This window comes from Misgurnus anguillicaudatus, chromosome 8 (genome assembly GCF_027580225.2).
Source record: "Misgurnus anguillicaudatus chromosome 8, ASM2758022v2, whole genome shotgun sequence".
Lineage (NCBI taxonomy): Eukaryota > Metazoa > Chordata > Actinopteri > Cypriniformes > Cobitidae > Misgurnus > Misgurnus anguillicaudatus.
In genome coordinates, this window is record NC_073344.2 from 36,705,289 (window position 1) to 36,721,396 (window position 16,108).

The following is a 16,108-nucleotide window of genomic DNA, read 5'->3' on the forward strand; positions in this document are numbered from 1 at the left end:
ACCCATGCCGCTTCACCACAGTAGTAGTGAAAGCCTAGGCCTAGCGGGTATTATTACTTCCCGGGTGCCCCTTAGACAAAGTATAAAAATCTCTCATGAAAAACCCATGCCGCTTCACCACAGTAGTAGTGAAAGCGCCCATGTTATAAACCAAGGTGCTTGCCATTACACGCTTCTGCGTTTCAAAAGCAGGGCCCTTCCTGTTTCCCGACCGCGCCCGCCTTACAGTGCAGGCCCTGCTTCTAACTCTAAAATGAGACCCTGGGGTTGACTGCGGCCCGCGCCCACCCTCCACTACGATTCCCGGTGCGGCGAAGGGCGTAGCGAACACGAACAACGCACACCGGGTGCGCATCAAACGGCCGGCACGAAGCCGGGTCCGCGATGCTGGGGGCGCCAAGCCGCTAGTCCCGCCCAGGGCGCTGCATCCAGAGCTAGGAAACAAGCGAATCTAATGGAAGCACCTGGGAGCGACCTAAACCTGAGTGTAAAAAAGGCTAATCTTCCCTCTAGACTGCCGAAGCAGTTTTAGGATACTTAAAAACGGGCCACGCTTCTTATGAAACTATGCCCATCCCCCGTACGGCGACGACTTAAAAGTGGAGCTACTCACGGCGTGCGGTGGCGTCTCCGGCGTCATCACCGGGTCCTGGCAGGCGAGGTGTCCGCAGGCGGGAGCGTCGCTTGTCGGGTCCTCCGCCGGGCAGCGTCTCAGCCGCGTAAGCCGGCTCCCTGTGAAAGAAACGAGGAGCTGCGTCATGGTGTCGACGGATCGACACCACGACGCAGTGGTATGTCCAGAGATGGGCAACATTTCAAAGACACGTATGGCCAAACCAGATATCATAAAAACGTGTCAACGTTTCATTCTTAAGACAAAGACTGAGGCCTAGTGGGTATTATTACTTCCCGGGTGGCCCTTAGACAAAGTACAACAATCTCAAATGAAAAACCCATGCCCCTTCACCACAGTAGTAGTGAAAGCCTAGGCCTAGTGGGTATTATTACCCGCCGGGTGCCCCTTAGACAAAGTATAACAATCTCTAATGGAAAACCCATGCCGCTTCACCACAGTAGTAGTGAAAGCCTAGGCCTAGCGGGTATTATTACTTCCCGGGTGCCCCTTAGACAAAGTATAAAAATCTCTCATGAAAAACCCATGCCGCTTCACCACAGTAGTAGTGAAAGCGCCCATGTTATAAACCAAGGTGCTTGCCATTACACGCTTCTGCGTTTCAAAAGCAGGGCCCTTCCTGTTTCCCGACCGCGCCCGCCTTACAGTGCAGGCCCTGCTTCTAACTCTAAAATGAGACCCTGGGGTTGACTGCGGCCCGCGCCCACCCCCCACTACGATTCCCGGTGCGGCGAAGGGCGTAGCGAACACGAACAACGCACACCGGGTGCGCATCAAACGGCCGGCACGAAGCCGGGTCCGCGATGCTGGGGGCGCCAAGCCGCTAGTCCCGCCCAGGGCGCTGCATCCAGAGCTAGGAAACAAGCGAATCTAATGGAAGCACCTGGGAGCGACCTAAACCTGAGTGTAAAAAAGGCTAATCTTCCCTCTAGACTGCCGAAGCAGTTTTAGGATACTTAAAAACGGGCCACGCTTCTTATGAAACTATGCCCATCCCCCGTACGGCGACGACTTAAAAGTGGAGCTACTCACGGCGTGCGGTGGCGTCTCCGGCGTCATCACCGGGTCCTGGCAGGCGAGGTGTCCGCAGGCGGGAGCGTCGCTTGTCGGGTCCTCCGCCGGGCAGCGTCTCAGCCGCGTAAGCCGGCTCCCTGTGAAAGAAACGAGGAGCTGCGTCATGGTGTCGACGGATCGACACCACGACGCAGTGGTATGTCCAGAGATGGGCAACATTTCAAAGACACGTATGGCCAAACCAGATATCATAAAAACGTGTCAACGTTTCATTCTTAAGACAAAGACTGAGGCCTAGTGGGTATTATTACTTCCCGGGTGGCCCTTAGACAAAGTACAACAATCTCAAATGAAAAACCCATGCCCCTTCACCACAGTAGTAGTGAAAGCCTAGGCCTAGTGGGTATTATTACCCGCCGGGTGCCCCTTAGACAAAGTATAACAATCTCTAATGGAAAACCCATGCCGCTTCACCACAGTAGTAGTGAAAGCCTAGGCCTAGCGGGTATTATTACTTCCCGGGTGCCCCTTAGACAAAGTATAAAAATCTCTCATGAAAAACCCATGCCGCTTCACCACAGTAGTAGTGAAAGCGCCCATGTTATAAACCAAGGTGCTTGCCATTACACGCTTCTGCGTTTCAAAAGCAGGGCCCTTCCTGTTTCCCGACCGCGCCCGCCTTACAGTGCAGGCCCTGCTTCTAACTCTAAAATGAGACCCTGGGGTTGACTGCGGCCCGCGCCCACCCCCCACTACGATTCCCGGTGCGGCGAAGGGCGTAGCGAACACGAACAACGCACACCGGGTGCGCATCAAACGGCCGGCACGAAGCCGGGTCCGCGATGCTGGGGGCGCCAAGCCGCTAGTCCCGCCCAGGGCGCTGCATCCAGAGCTAGGAAACAAGCGAATCTAATGGAAGCACCTGGGAGCGACCTAAACCTGAGTGTAAAAAAGGCTAATCTTCCCTCTAGACTGCCGAAGCAGTTTTAGGATACTTAAAAACGGGCCACGCTTCTTATGAAACTATGCCCATCCCCCGTACGGCGACGACTTAAAAGTGGAGCTACTCACGGCGTGCGGTGGCGTCTCCGGCGTCATCACCGGGTCCTGGCAGGCGAGGTGTCCGCAGGCGGGAGCGTCGCTTGTCGGGTCCTCCGCCGGGCAGCGTCTCAGCCGCGTAAGCCGGCTCCCTGTGAAAGAAACGAGGAGCTGCGTCATGGTGTCGACGGATCGACACCACGACGCAGTGGTATGTCCAGAGATGGGCAACATTTCAAAGACACGTATGGCCAAACCAGATATCATAAAAACGTGTCAACGTTTCATTCTTAAGACAAAGACTGAGGCCTAGTGGGTATTATTACTTCCCGGGTGGCCCTTAGACAAAGTACAACAATCTCAAATGAAAAACCCATGCCCCTTCACCACAGTAGTAGTGAAAGCCTAGGCCTAGTGGGTATTATTACCCGCCGGGTGCCCCTTAGACAAAGTATAACAATCTCTAATGGAAAACCCATGCCGCTTCACCACAGTAGTAGTGAAAGCCTAGGCCTAGCGGGTATTATTACTTCCCGGGTGCCCCTTAGACAAAGTATAAAAATCTCTCATGAAAAACCCATGCCGCTTCACCACAGTAGTAGTGAAAGCGCCCATGTTATAAACCAAGGTGCTTGCCATTACACGCTTCTGCGTTTCAAAAGCAGGGCCCTTCCTGTTTCCCGACCGCGCCCGCCTTACAGTGCAGGCCCTGCTTCTAACTCTAAAATGAGACCCTGGGGTTGACTGCGGCCCGCGCCCACCCCCCACTACAATTCCCGGTGCGGCGAAGGGCGTAGCGAACACGAACAACGCACACCGGGTGCGCATCAAACGGCCGGCACGAAGCCGGGTCCGCGATGCTGGGGGCGCCAAGCCGCTAGTCCCGCCCAGGGCGCTGCATCCAGAGCTAGGAAACAAGCGAATCTAATGGAAGCACCTGGGAGCGACCTAAACCTGAGTGTAAAAAAGGCTAATCTTCCCTCTAGACTGCCGAAGCAGTTTTAGGATACTTAAAAACGGGCCACGCTTCTTATGAAACTATGCCCATCCCCCGTACGGCGACGACTTAAAAGTGGAGCTACTCACGGCGTGCGGTGGCGTCTCCGGCGTCATCACCGGGTCCTGGCAGGCGAGGTGTCCGCAGGCGGGAGCGTCGCTTGTCGGGTCCTCCGCCGGGCAGCGTCTCAGCCGCGTAAGCCGGCTCCCTGTGAAAGAAACGAGGAGCTGCGTCATGGTGTCGACGGATCGACACCACGACGCAGTGGTATGTCCAGAGATGGGCAACATTTCAAAGACACGTATGGCCAAACCAGATATCATAAAAACGTGTCAACGTTTCATTCTTAAGACAAAGACTGAGGCCTAGTGGGTATTATTACTTCCCGGGTGGCCCTTAGACAAAGTACAACAATCTCAAATGAAAAACCCATGCCCCTTCACCACAGTAGTAGTGAAAGCCTAGGCCTAGTGGGTATTATTACCCGCCGGGTGCCCCTTAGACAAAGTATAACAATCTCTAATGGAAAACCCATGCCGCTTCACCACAGTAGTAGTGAAAGCCTAGGCCTAGCGGGTATTATTACTTCCCGGGTGCCCCTTAGACAAAGTATAAAAATCTCTCATGAAAAACCCATGCCGCTTCACCACAGTAGTAGTGAAAGCGCCCATGTTATAAACCAAGGTGCTTGCCATTACACGCTTCTGCGTTTCAAAAGCAGGGCCCTTCCTGTTTCCCGACCGCGCCCGCCTTACAGTGCAGGCCCTGCTTCTAACTCTAAAATGAGACCCTGGGGTTGACTGCGGCCCGCGCCCACCCCCCACTACAATTCCCGGTGCGGCGAAGGGCGTAGCGAACACGAACAACGCACACCGGGTGCGCATCAAACGGCCGGCACGAAGCCGGGTCCGCGATGCTGGGGGCGCCAAGCCGCTAGTCCCGCCCAGGGCGCTGCATCCAGAGCTAGGAAACAAGCGAATCTAATGGAAGCACCTGGGAGCGACCTAAACCTGAGTGTAAAAAAGGCTAATCTTCCCTCTAGACTGCCGAAGCAGTTTTAGGATACTTAAAAACGGGCCACGCTTCTTATGAAACTATGCCCATCCCCCGTACGGCGACGACTTAAAAGTGGAGCTACTCACGGCGTGCGGTGGCGTCTCCGGCGTCATCACCGGGTCCTGGCAGGCGAGGTGTCCGCAGGCGGGAGCGTCGCTTGTCGGGTCCTCCGCCGGGCAGCGTCTCAGCCGCGTAAGCCGGCTCCCTGTGAAAGAAACGAGGAGCTGCGTCATGGTGTCGACGGATCGACACCACGACGCAGTGGTATGTCCAGAGATGGGCAACATTTCAAAGACACGTATGGCCAAACCAGATATCATAAAAACGTGTCAACGTTTCATTCTTAAGACAAAGACTGAGGCCTAGTGGGTATTATTACTTCCCGGGTGGCCCTTAGACAAAGTACAACAATCTCAAATGAAAAACCCATGCCCCTTCACCACAGTAGTAGTGAAAGCCTAGGCCTAGTGGGTATTATTACCCGCCGGGTGCCCCTTAGACAAAGTATAACAATCTCTAATGGAAAACCCATGCCGCTTCACCACAGTAGTAGTGAAAGCCTAGGCCTAGCGGGTATTATTACTTCCCGGGTGCCCCTTAGACAAAGTATAAAAATCTCTCATGAAAAACCCATGCCGCTTCACCACAGTAGTAGTGAAAGCGCCCATGTTATAAACCAAGGTGCTTGCCATTACACGCTTCTGCGTTTCAAAAGCAGGGCCCTTCCTGTTTCCCGACCGCGCCCGCCTTACAGTGCAGGCCCTGCTTCTAACTCTAAAATGAGACCCTGGGGTTGACTGCGGCCCGCGCCCACCCCCCACTACAATTCCCGGTGCGGCGAAGGGCGTAGCGAACACGAACAACGCACACCGGGTGCGCATCAAACGGCCGGCACGAAGCCGGGTCCGCGATGCTGGGGGCGCCAAGCCGCTAGTCCCGCCCAGGGCGCTGCATCCAGAGCTAGGAAACAAGCGAATCTAATGGAAGCACCTGGGAGCGACCTAAACCTGAGTGTAAAAAAGGCTAATCTTCCCTCTAGACTGCCGAAGCAGTTTTAGGATACTTAAAAACGGGCCACGCTTCTTATGAAACTATGCCCATCCCCCGTACGGCGACGACTTAAAAGTGGAGCTACTCACGGCGTGCGGTGGCGTCTCCGGCGTCATCACCGGGTCCTGGCAGGCGAGGTGTCCGCAGGCGGGAGCGTCGCTTGTCGGGTCCTCCGCCGGGCAGCGTCTCAGCCGCGTAAGCCGGCTCCCTGTGAAAGAAACGAGGAGCTGCGTCATGGTGTCGACGGATCGACACCACGACGCAGTGGTATGTCCAGAGATGGGCAACATTTCAAAGACACGTATGGCCAAACCAGATATCATAAAAACGTGTCAACGTTTCATTCTTAAGACAAAGACTGAGGCCTAGTGGGTATTATTACTTCCCGGGTGGCCCTTAGACAAAGTACAACAATCTCAAATGAAAAACCCATGCCCCTTCACCACAGTAGTAGTGAAAGCCTAGGCCTAGTGGGTATTATTACCCGCCGGGTGCCCCTTAGACAAAGTATAACAATCTCTAATGGAAAACCCATGCCGCTTCACCACAGTAGTAGTGAAAGCCTAGGCCTAGCGGGTATTATTACTTCCCGGGTGCCCCTTAGACAAAGTATAAAAATCTCTCATGAAAAACCCATGCCGCTTCACCACAGTAGTAGTGAAAGCGCCCATGTTATAAACCAAGGTGCTTGCCATTACACGCTTCTGCGTTTCAAAAGCAGGGCCCTTCCTGTTTCCCGACCGCGCCCGCCTTACAGTGCAGGCCCTGCTTCTAACTCTAAAATGAGACCCTGGGGTTGACTGCGGCCCGCGCCCACCCCCCACTACAATTCCCGGTGCGGCGAAGGGCGTAGCGAACACGAACAACGCACACCGGGTGCGCATCAAACGGCCGGCACGAAGCCGGGTCCGCGATGCTGGGGGCGCCAAGCCGCTAGTCCCGCCCAGGGCGCTGCATCCAGAGCTAGGAAACAAGCGAATCTAATGGAAGCACCTGGGAGCGACCTAAACCTGAGTGTAAAAAAGGCTAATCTTCCCTCTAGACTGCCGAAGCAGTTTTAGGATACTTAAAAACGGGCCACGCTTCTTATGAAACTATGCCCATCCCCCGTACGGCGACGACTTAAAAGTGGAGCTACTCACGGCGTGCGGTGGCGTCTCCGGCGTCATCACCGGGTCCTGGCAGGCGAGGTGTCCGCAGGCGGGAGCGTCGCTTGTCGGGTCCTCCGCCGGGCAGCGTCTCAGCCGCGTAAGCCGGCTCCCTGTGAAAGAAACGAGGAGCTGCGTCATGGTGTCGACGGATCGACACCACGACGCAGTGGTATGTCCAGAGATGGGCAACATTTCAAAGACACGTATGGCCAAACCAGATATCATAAAAACGTGTCAACGTTTCATTCTTAAGACAAAGACTGAGGCCTAGTGGGTATTATTACTTCCCGGGTGGCCCTTAGACAAAGTACAACAATCTCAAATGAAAAACCCATGCCCCTTCACCACAGTAGTAGTGAAAGCCTAGGCCTAGTGGGTATTATTACCCGCCGGGTGCCCCTTAGACAAAGTATAACAATCTCTAATGGAAAACCCATGCCGCTTCACCACAGTAGTAGTGAAAGCCTAGGCCTAGCGGGTATTATTACTTCCCGGGTGCCCCTTAGACAAAGTATAAAAATCTCTCATGAAAAACCCATGCCGCTTCACCACAGTAGTAGTGAAAGCGCCCATGTTATAAACCAAGGTGCTTGCCATTACACGCTTCTGCGTTTCAAAAGCAGGGCCCTTCCTGTTTCCCGACCGCGCCCGCCTTACAGTGCAGGCCCTGCTTCTAACTCTAAAATGAGACCCTGGGGTTGACTGCGGCCCGCGCCCACCCCCCACTACAATTCCCGGTGCGGCGAAGGGCGTAGCGAACACGAACAACGCACACCGGGTGCGCATCAAACGGCCGGCACGAAGCCGGGTCCGCGATGCTGGGGGCGCCAAGCCGCTAGTCCCGCCCAGGGCGCTGCATCCAGAGCTAGGAAACAAGCGAATCTAATGGAAGCACCTGGGAGCGACCTAAACCTGAGTGTAAAAAAGGCTAATCTTCCCTCTAGACTGCCGAAGCAGTTTTAGGATACTTAAAAACGGGCCACGCTTCTTATGAAACTATGCCCATCCCCCGTACGGCGACGACTTAAAAGTGGAGCTACTCACGGCGTGCGGTGGCGTCTCCGGCGTCATCACCGGGTCCTGGCAGGCGAGGTGTCCGCAGGCGGGAGCGTCGCTTGTCGGGTCCTCCGCCGGGCAGCGTCTCAGCCGCGTAAGCCGGCTCCCTGTGAAAGAAACGAGGAGCTGCGTCATGGTGTCGACGGATCGACACCACGACGCAGTGGTATGTCCAGAGATGGGCAACATTTCAAAGACACGTATGGCCAAACCAGATATCATAAAAACGTGTCAACGTTTCATTCTTAAGACAAAGACTGAGGCCTAGTGGGTATTATTACTTCCCGGGTGGCCCTTAGACAAAGTACAACAATCTCAAATGAAAAACCCATGCCCCTTCACCACAGTAGTAGTGAAAGCCTAGGCCTAGTGGGTATTATTACCCGCCGGGTGCCCCTTAGACAAAGTATAACAATCTCTAATGGAAAACCCATGCCGCTTCACCACAGTAGTAGTGAAAGCCTAGGCCTAGCGGGTATTATTACTTCCCGGGTGCCCCTTAGACAAAGTATAAAAATCTCTCATGAAAAACCCATGCCGCTTCACCACAGTAGTAGTGAAAGCGCCCATGTTATAAACCAAGGTGCTTGCCATTACACGCTTCTGCGTTTCAAAAGCAGGGCCCTTCCTGTTTCCCGACCGCGCCCGCCTTACAGTGCAGGCCCTGCTTCTAACTCTAAAATGAGACCCTGGGGTTGACTGCGGCCCGCGCCCACCCCCCACTACAATTCCCGGTGCGGCGAAGGGCGTAGCGAACACGAACAACGCACACCGGGTGCGCATCAAACGGCCGGCACGAAGCCGGGTCCGCGATGCTGGGGGCGCCAAGCCGCTAGTCCCGCCCAGGGCGCTGCATCCAGAGCTAGGAAACAAGCGAATCTAATGGAAGCACCTGGGAGCGACCTAAACCTGAGTGTAAAAAAGGCTAATCTTCCCTCTAGACTGCCGAAGCAGTTTTAGGATACTTAAAAACGGGCCACGCTTCTTATGAAACTATGCCCATCCCCCGTACGGCGACGACTTAAAAGTGGAGCTACTCACGGCGTGCGGTGGCGTCTCCGGCGTCATCACCGGGTCCTGGCAGGCGAGGTGTCCGCAGGCGGGAGCGTCGCTTGTCGGGTCCTCCGCCGGGCAGCGTCTCAGCCGCGTAAGCCGGCTCCCTGTGAAAGAAACGAGGAGCTGCGTCATGGTGTCGACGGATCGACACCACGACGCAGTGGTATGTCCAGAGATGGGCAACATTTCAAAGACACGTATGGCCAAACCAGATATCATAAAAACGTGTCAACGTTTCATTCTTAAGACAAAGACTGAGGCCTAGTGGGTATTATTACTTCCCGGGTGGCCCTTAGACAAAGTACAACAATCTCAAATGAAAAACCCATGCCCCTTCACCACAGTAGTAGTGAAAGCCTAGGCCTAGTGGGTATTATTACCCGCCGGGTGCCCCTTAGACAAAGTATAACAATCTCTAATGGAAAACCCATGCCGCTTCACCACAGTAGTAGTGAAAGCCTAGGCCTAGCGGGTATTATTACTTCCCGGGTGCCCCTTAGACAAAGTATAAAAATCTCTCATGAAAAACCCATGCCGCTTCACCACAGTAGTAGTGAAAGCGCCCATGTTATAAACCAAGGTGCTTGCCATTACACGCTTCTGCGTTTCAAAAGCAGGGCCCTTCCTGTTTCCCGACCGCGCCCGCCTTACAGTGCAGGCCCTGCTTCTAACTCTAAAATGAGACCCTGGGGTTGACTGCGGCCCGCGCCCACCCCCCACTACAATTCCCGGTGCGGCGAAGGGCGTAGCGAACACGAACAACGCACACCGGGTGCGCATCAAACGGCCGGCACGAAGCCGGGTCCGCGATGCTGGGGGCGCCAAGCCGCTAGTCCCGCCCAGGGCGCTGCATCCAGAGCTAGGAAACAAGCGAATCTAATGGAAGCACCTGGGAGCGACCTAAACCTGAGTGTAAAAAAGGCTAATCTTCCCTCTAGACTGCCGAAGCAGTTTTAGGATACTTAAAAACGGGCCACGCTTCTTATGAAACTATGCCCATCCCCCGTACGGCGACGACTTAAAAGTGGAGCTACTCACGGCGTGCGGTGGCGTCTCCGGCGTCATCACCGGGTCCTGGCAGGCGAGGTGTCCGCAGGCGGGAGCGTCGCTTGTCGGGTCCTCCGCCGGGCAGCGTCTCAGCCGCGTAAGCCGGCTCCCTGTGAAAGAAACGAGGAGCTGCGTCATGGTGTCGACGGATCGACACCACGACGCAGTGGTATGTCCAGAGATGGGCAACATTTCAAAGACACGTATGGCCAAACCAGATATCATAAAAACGTGTCAACGTTTCATTCTTAAGACAAAGACTGAGGCCTAGTGGGTATTATTACTTCCCGGGTGGCCCTTAGACAAAGTACAACAATCTCAAATGAAAAACCCATGCCCCTTCACCACAGTAGTAGTGAAAGCCTAGGCCTAGTGGGTATTATTACCCGCCGGGTGCCCCTTAGACAAAGTATAACAATCTCTAATGGAAAACCCATGCCGCTTCACCACAGTAGTAGTGAAAGCCTAGGCCTAGCGGGTATTATTACTTCCCGGGTGCCCCTTAGACAAAGTATAAAAATCTCTCATGAAAAACCCATGCCGCTTCACCACAGTAGTAGTGAAAGCGCCCATGTTATAAACCAAGGTGCTTGCCATTACACGCTTCTGCGTTTCAAAAGCAGGGCCCTTCCTGTTTCCCGACCGCGCCCGCCTTACAGTGCAGGCCCTGCTTCTAACTCTAAAATGAGACCCTGGGGTTGACTGCGGCCCGCGCCCACCCCCCACTACAATTCCCGGTGCGGCGAAGGGCGTAGCGAACACGAACAACGCACACCGGGTGCGCATCAAACGGCCGGCACGAAGCCGGGTCCGCGATGCTGGGGGCGCCAAGCCGCTAGTCCCGCCCAGGGCGCTGCATCCAGAGCTAGGAAACAAGCGAATCTAATGGAAGCACCTGGGAGCGACCTAAACCTGAGTGTAAAAAAGGCTAATCTTCCCTCTAGACTGCCGAAGCAGTTTTAGGATACTTAAAAACGGGCCACGCTTCTTATGAAACTATGCCCATCCCCCGTACGGCGACGACTTAAAAGTGGAGCTACTCACGGCGTGCGGTGGCGTCTCCGGCGTCATCACCGGGTCCTGGCAGGCGAGGTGTCCGCAGGCGGGAGCGTCGCTTGTCGGGTCCTCCGCCGGGCAGCGTCTCAGCCGCGTAAGCCGGCTCCCTGTGAAAGAAACGAGGAGCTGCGTCATGGTGTCGACGGATCGACACCACGACGCAGTGGTATGTCCAGAGATGGGCAACATTTCAAAGACACGTATGGCCAAACCAGATATCATAAAAACGTGTCAACGTTTCATTCTTAAGACAAAGACTGAGGCCTAGTGGGTATTATTACTTCCCGGGTGGCCCTTAGACAAAGTACAACAATCTCAAATGAAAAACCCATGCCCCTTCACCACAGTAGTAGTGAAAGCCTAGGCCTAGTGGGTATTATTACCCGCCGGGTGCCCCTTAGACAAAGTATAACAATCTCTAATGGAAAACCCATGCCGCTTCACCACAGTAGTAGTGAAAGCCTAGGCCTAGCGGGTATTATTACTTCCCGGGTGCCCCTTAGACAAAGTATAAAAATCTCTCATGAAAAACCCATGCCGCTTCACCACAGTAGTAGTGAAAGCGCCCATGTTATAAACCAAGGTGCTTGCCATTACACGCTTCTGCGTTTCAAAAGCAGGGCCCTTCCTGTTTCCCGACCGCGCCCGCCTTACAGTGCAGGCCCTGCTTCTAACTCTAAAATGAGACCCTGGGGTTGACTGCGGCCCGCGCCCACCCCCCACTACAATTCCCGGTGCGGCGAAGGGCGTAGCGAACACGAACAACGCACACCGGGTGCGCATCAAACGGCCGGCACGAAGCCGGGTCCGCGATGCTGGGGGCGCCAAGCCGCTAGTCCCGCCCAGGGCGCTGCATCCAGAGCTAGGAAACAAGCGAATCTAATGGAAGCACCTGGGAGCGACCTAAACCTGAGTGTAAAAAAGGCTAATCTTCCCTCTAGACTGCCGAAGCAGTTTTAGGATACTTAAAAACGGGCCACGCTTCTTATGAAACTATGCCCATCCCCCGTACGGCGACGACTTAAAAGTGGAGCTACTCACGGCGTGCGGTGGCGTCTCCGGCGTCATCACCGGGTCCTGGCAGGCGAGGTGTCCGCAGGCGGGAGCGTCGCTTGTCGGGTCCTCCGCCGGGCAGCGTCTCAGCCGCGTAAGCCGGCTCCCTGTGAAAGAAACGAGGAGCTGCGTCATGGTGTCGACGGATCGACACCACGACGCAGTGGTATGTCCAGAGATGGGCAACATTTCAAAGACACGTATGGCCAAACCAGATATCATAAAAACGTGTCAACGTTTCATTCTTAAGACAAAGACTGAGGCCTAGTGGGTATTATTACTTCCCGGGTGGCCCTTAGACAAAGTACAACAATCTCAAATGAAAAACCCATGCCCCTTCACCACAGTAGTAGTGAAAGCCTAGGCCTAGTGGGTATTATTACCCGCCGGGTGCCCCTTAGACAAAGTATAACAATCTCTAATGGAAAACCCATGCCGCTTCACCACAGTAGTAGTGAAAGCCTAGGCCTAGCGGGTATTATTACTTCCCGGGTGCCCCTTAGACAAAGTATAAAAATCTCTGATGAAAAACCCATGCCGCTTCACCACAGTAGTAGTGAAAGCGCCCATGTTATAAACCAAGGTGCTTGCCATTACACGCCTCTGCGTTTCAAAAGCAGGGCCCTTCCTGTTTCCCGACCGCGCCCGCCTTACAGTGCAGGCCCTGCTTCTAACTCTAAAATGAGACCCTGGGGTTGACTGCGGCCCGCGCCCACCCCCCACTACAATTCCCGGTGCGGCGAAGGGCGTAGCGAACACGAACAACGCACACCGGGTGCGCATCAAACGGCCGGCACGAAGCCGGGTCCGCGATGCTGGGGGCGCCAAGCCGCTAGTCCCGCCCAGGGCGCTGCATCCAGAGCTAGGAAACAAGCGAATCTAATGGAAGCACCTGGGAGCGACCTAAACCTGAGTGTAAAAAAGGCTAATCTTCCCTCTAGACTGCCGAAGCAGTTTTAGGATACTAAAAAACGGGCCACGCTTCTTATGAAACTATGCCCATCCCCCGTACGGCGACGACTTAAAAGTGGAGCTACTCACGGCGTGCGGTGGCGTCTCCGGCGTCATCACCGGGTCCTGGCAGGCGAGGTGTCCGCAGGCGGGAGCGTCGCTTGTCGGGTCCTCCGCCGGGCAGCGTCTCAGCCGCGTAAGCCGGCTCCCTGTGAAAGAAACGAGGAGCTGCGTCATGGTGTCGACGGATCGACACCACGACGCAGTGGTATGTCCAGAGATGGGCAACATTTCAAAGACACGTATGGCCAAACCAGATATCATAAAAACGTGTCAACGTTTCATTCTTAAGACAAAGACTGAGGCCTAGTGGGTATTATTACTTCCCGGGTGGCCCTTAGACAAAGTACAACAATCTCAAATGAAAAACCCATGCCCCTTCACCACAGTAGTAGTGAAAGCCTAGGCCTAGTGGGTATTATTACCCGCCGGGTGCCCCTTAGACAAAGTATAACAATCTCTAATGGAAAACCCATGCCGCTTCACCACAGTAGTAGTGAAAGCCTAGGCCTAGCGGGTATTATTACTTCCCGGGTGCCCCTTAGACAAAGTATAAAAATCTCTCATGAAAAACCCATGCCGCTTCACCACAGTAGTAGTGAAAGCGCCCATGTTATAAACCAAGGTGCTTGCCATTACACGCTTCTGCGTTTCAAAAGCAGGGCCCTTCCTGTTTCCCGACCGCGCCCGCCTTACAGTGCAGGCCCTGCTTCTAACTCTAAAATGAGACCCTGGGGTTGACTGCGGCCCGCGCCCACCCCCCACTACAATTCCCGGTGCGGCGAAGGGCGTAGCGAACACGAACAACGCACACCGGGTGCGCATCAAACGGCCGGCACGAAGCCGGGTCCGCGATGCTGGGGGCGCCAAGCCGCTAGTCCCGCCCAGGGCGCTGCATCCAGAGCTAGGAAACAAGCGAATCTAATGGAAGCACCTGGGAGCGACCTAAACCTGAGTGTAAAAAAGGCTAATCTTCCCTCTAGACTGCCGAAGCAGTTTTAGGATACTTAAAAACGGGCCACGCTTCTTATGAAACTATGCCCATCCCCCGTACGGCGACGACTTAAAAGTGGAGCTACTCACGGCGTGCGGTGGCGTCTCCGGCGTCATCACCGGGTCCTGGCAGGCGAGGTGTCCGCAGGCGGGAGCGTCGCTTGTCGGGTCCTCCGCCGGGCAGCGTCTCAGCCGCGTAAGCCGGCTCCCTGTGAAAGAAACGAGGAGCTGCGTCATGGTGTCGACGGATCGACACCACGACGCAGTGGTATGTCCAGAGATGGGCAACATTTCAAAGACACGTATGGCCAAACCAGATATCATAAAAACGTGTCAACGTTTCATTCTTAAGACAAAGACTGAGGCCTAGTGGGTATTATTACTTCCCGGGTGGCCCTTAGACAAAGTACAACAATCTCAAATGAAAAACCCATGCCCCTTCACCACAGTAGTAGTGAAAGCCTAGGCCTAGTGGGTATTATTACCCGCCGGGTGCCCCTTAGACAAAGTATAACAATCTCTAATGGAAAACCCATGCCGCTTCACCACAGTAGTAGTGAAAGCCTAGGCCTAGCGGGTATTATTACTTCCCGGGTGCCCCTTAGACAAAGTATAAAAATCTCTCATGAAAAACCCATGCCGCTTCACCACAGTAGTAGTGAAAGCGCCCATGTTATAAACCAAGGTGCTTGCCATTACACGCTTCTGCGTTTCAAAAGCAGGGCCCTTCCTGTTTCCCGACCGCGCCCGCCTTACAGTGCAGGCCCTGCTTCTAACTCTAAAATGAGACCCTGGGGTTGACTGCGGCCCGCGCCCACCCCCCACTACAATTCCCGGTGCGGCGAAGGGCGTAGCGAACACGAACAACGCACACCGGGTGCGCATCAAACGGCCGGCACGAAGCCGGGTCCGCGATGCTGGGGGCGCCAAGCCGCTAGTCCCGCCCAGGGCGCTGCATCCAGAGCTAGGAAACAAGCGAATCTAATGGAAGCACCTGGGAGCGACCTAAACCTGAGTGTAAAAAAGGCTAATCTTCCCTCTAGACTGCCGAAGCAGTTTTAGGATACTTAAAAACGGGCCACGCTTCTTATGAAACTATGCCCATCCCCCGTACGGCGACGACTTAAAAGTGGAGCTACTCACGGCGTGCGGTGGCGTCTCCGGCGTCATCACCGGGTCCTGGCAGGCGAGGTGTCCGCAGGCGGGAGCGTCGCTTGTCGGGTCCTCCGCCGGGCAGCGTCTCAGCCGCGTAAGCCGGCTCCCTGTGAAAGAAACGAGGAGCTGCGTCATGGTGTCGACGGATCGACACCACGACGCAGTGGTATGTCCAGAGATGGGCAACATTTCAAAGACACGTATGGCCAAACCAGATATCATAAAAACGTGTCAACGTTTCATTCTTAAGACAAAGACTGAGGCCTAGTGGGTATTATTACTTCCCGGGTGGCCCTTAGACAAAGTACAACAATCTCAAATGAAAAACCCATGCCCCTTCACCACAGTAGTAGTGAAAGCCTAGGCCTAGTGGGTATTATTACCCGCCGGGTGCCCCTTAGACAAAGTATAACAATCTCTAATGGAAAACCCATGCCGCTTCACCACAGTAGTAGTGAAAGCCTAGGCCTAGCGGGTATTATTACTTCCCGGGTGCCCCTTAGACAAAGTATAAAAATCTCTCATGAAAAACCCATGCCGCTTCACCACAGTAGTAGTGAAAGCGCCCATGTTATAAACCAAGGTGCTTGCCATTACACGCTTCTGCGTTTCAAAAGCAGGGCCCTTCCTGTTTCCCGACCGCGCCCGCCTTACAGTGCAGGCCCTGCTTCTAACTCTAAAATGAGACCCTGGGGTTGACTGCGGCCCGCGCCCACCCCCCACTACAATTCCCGGTGCGGC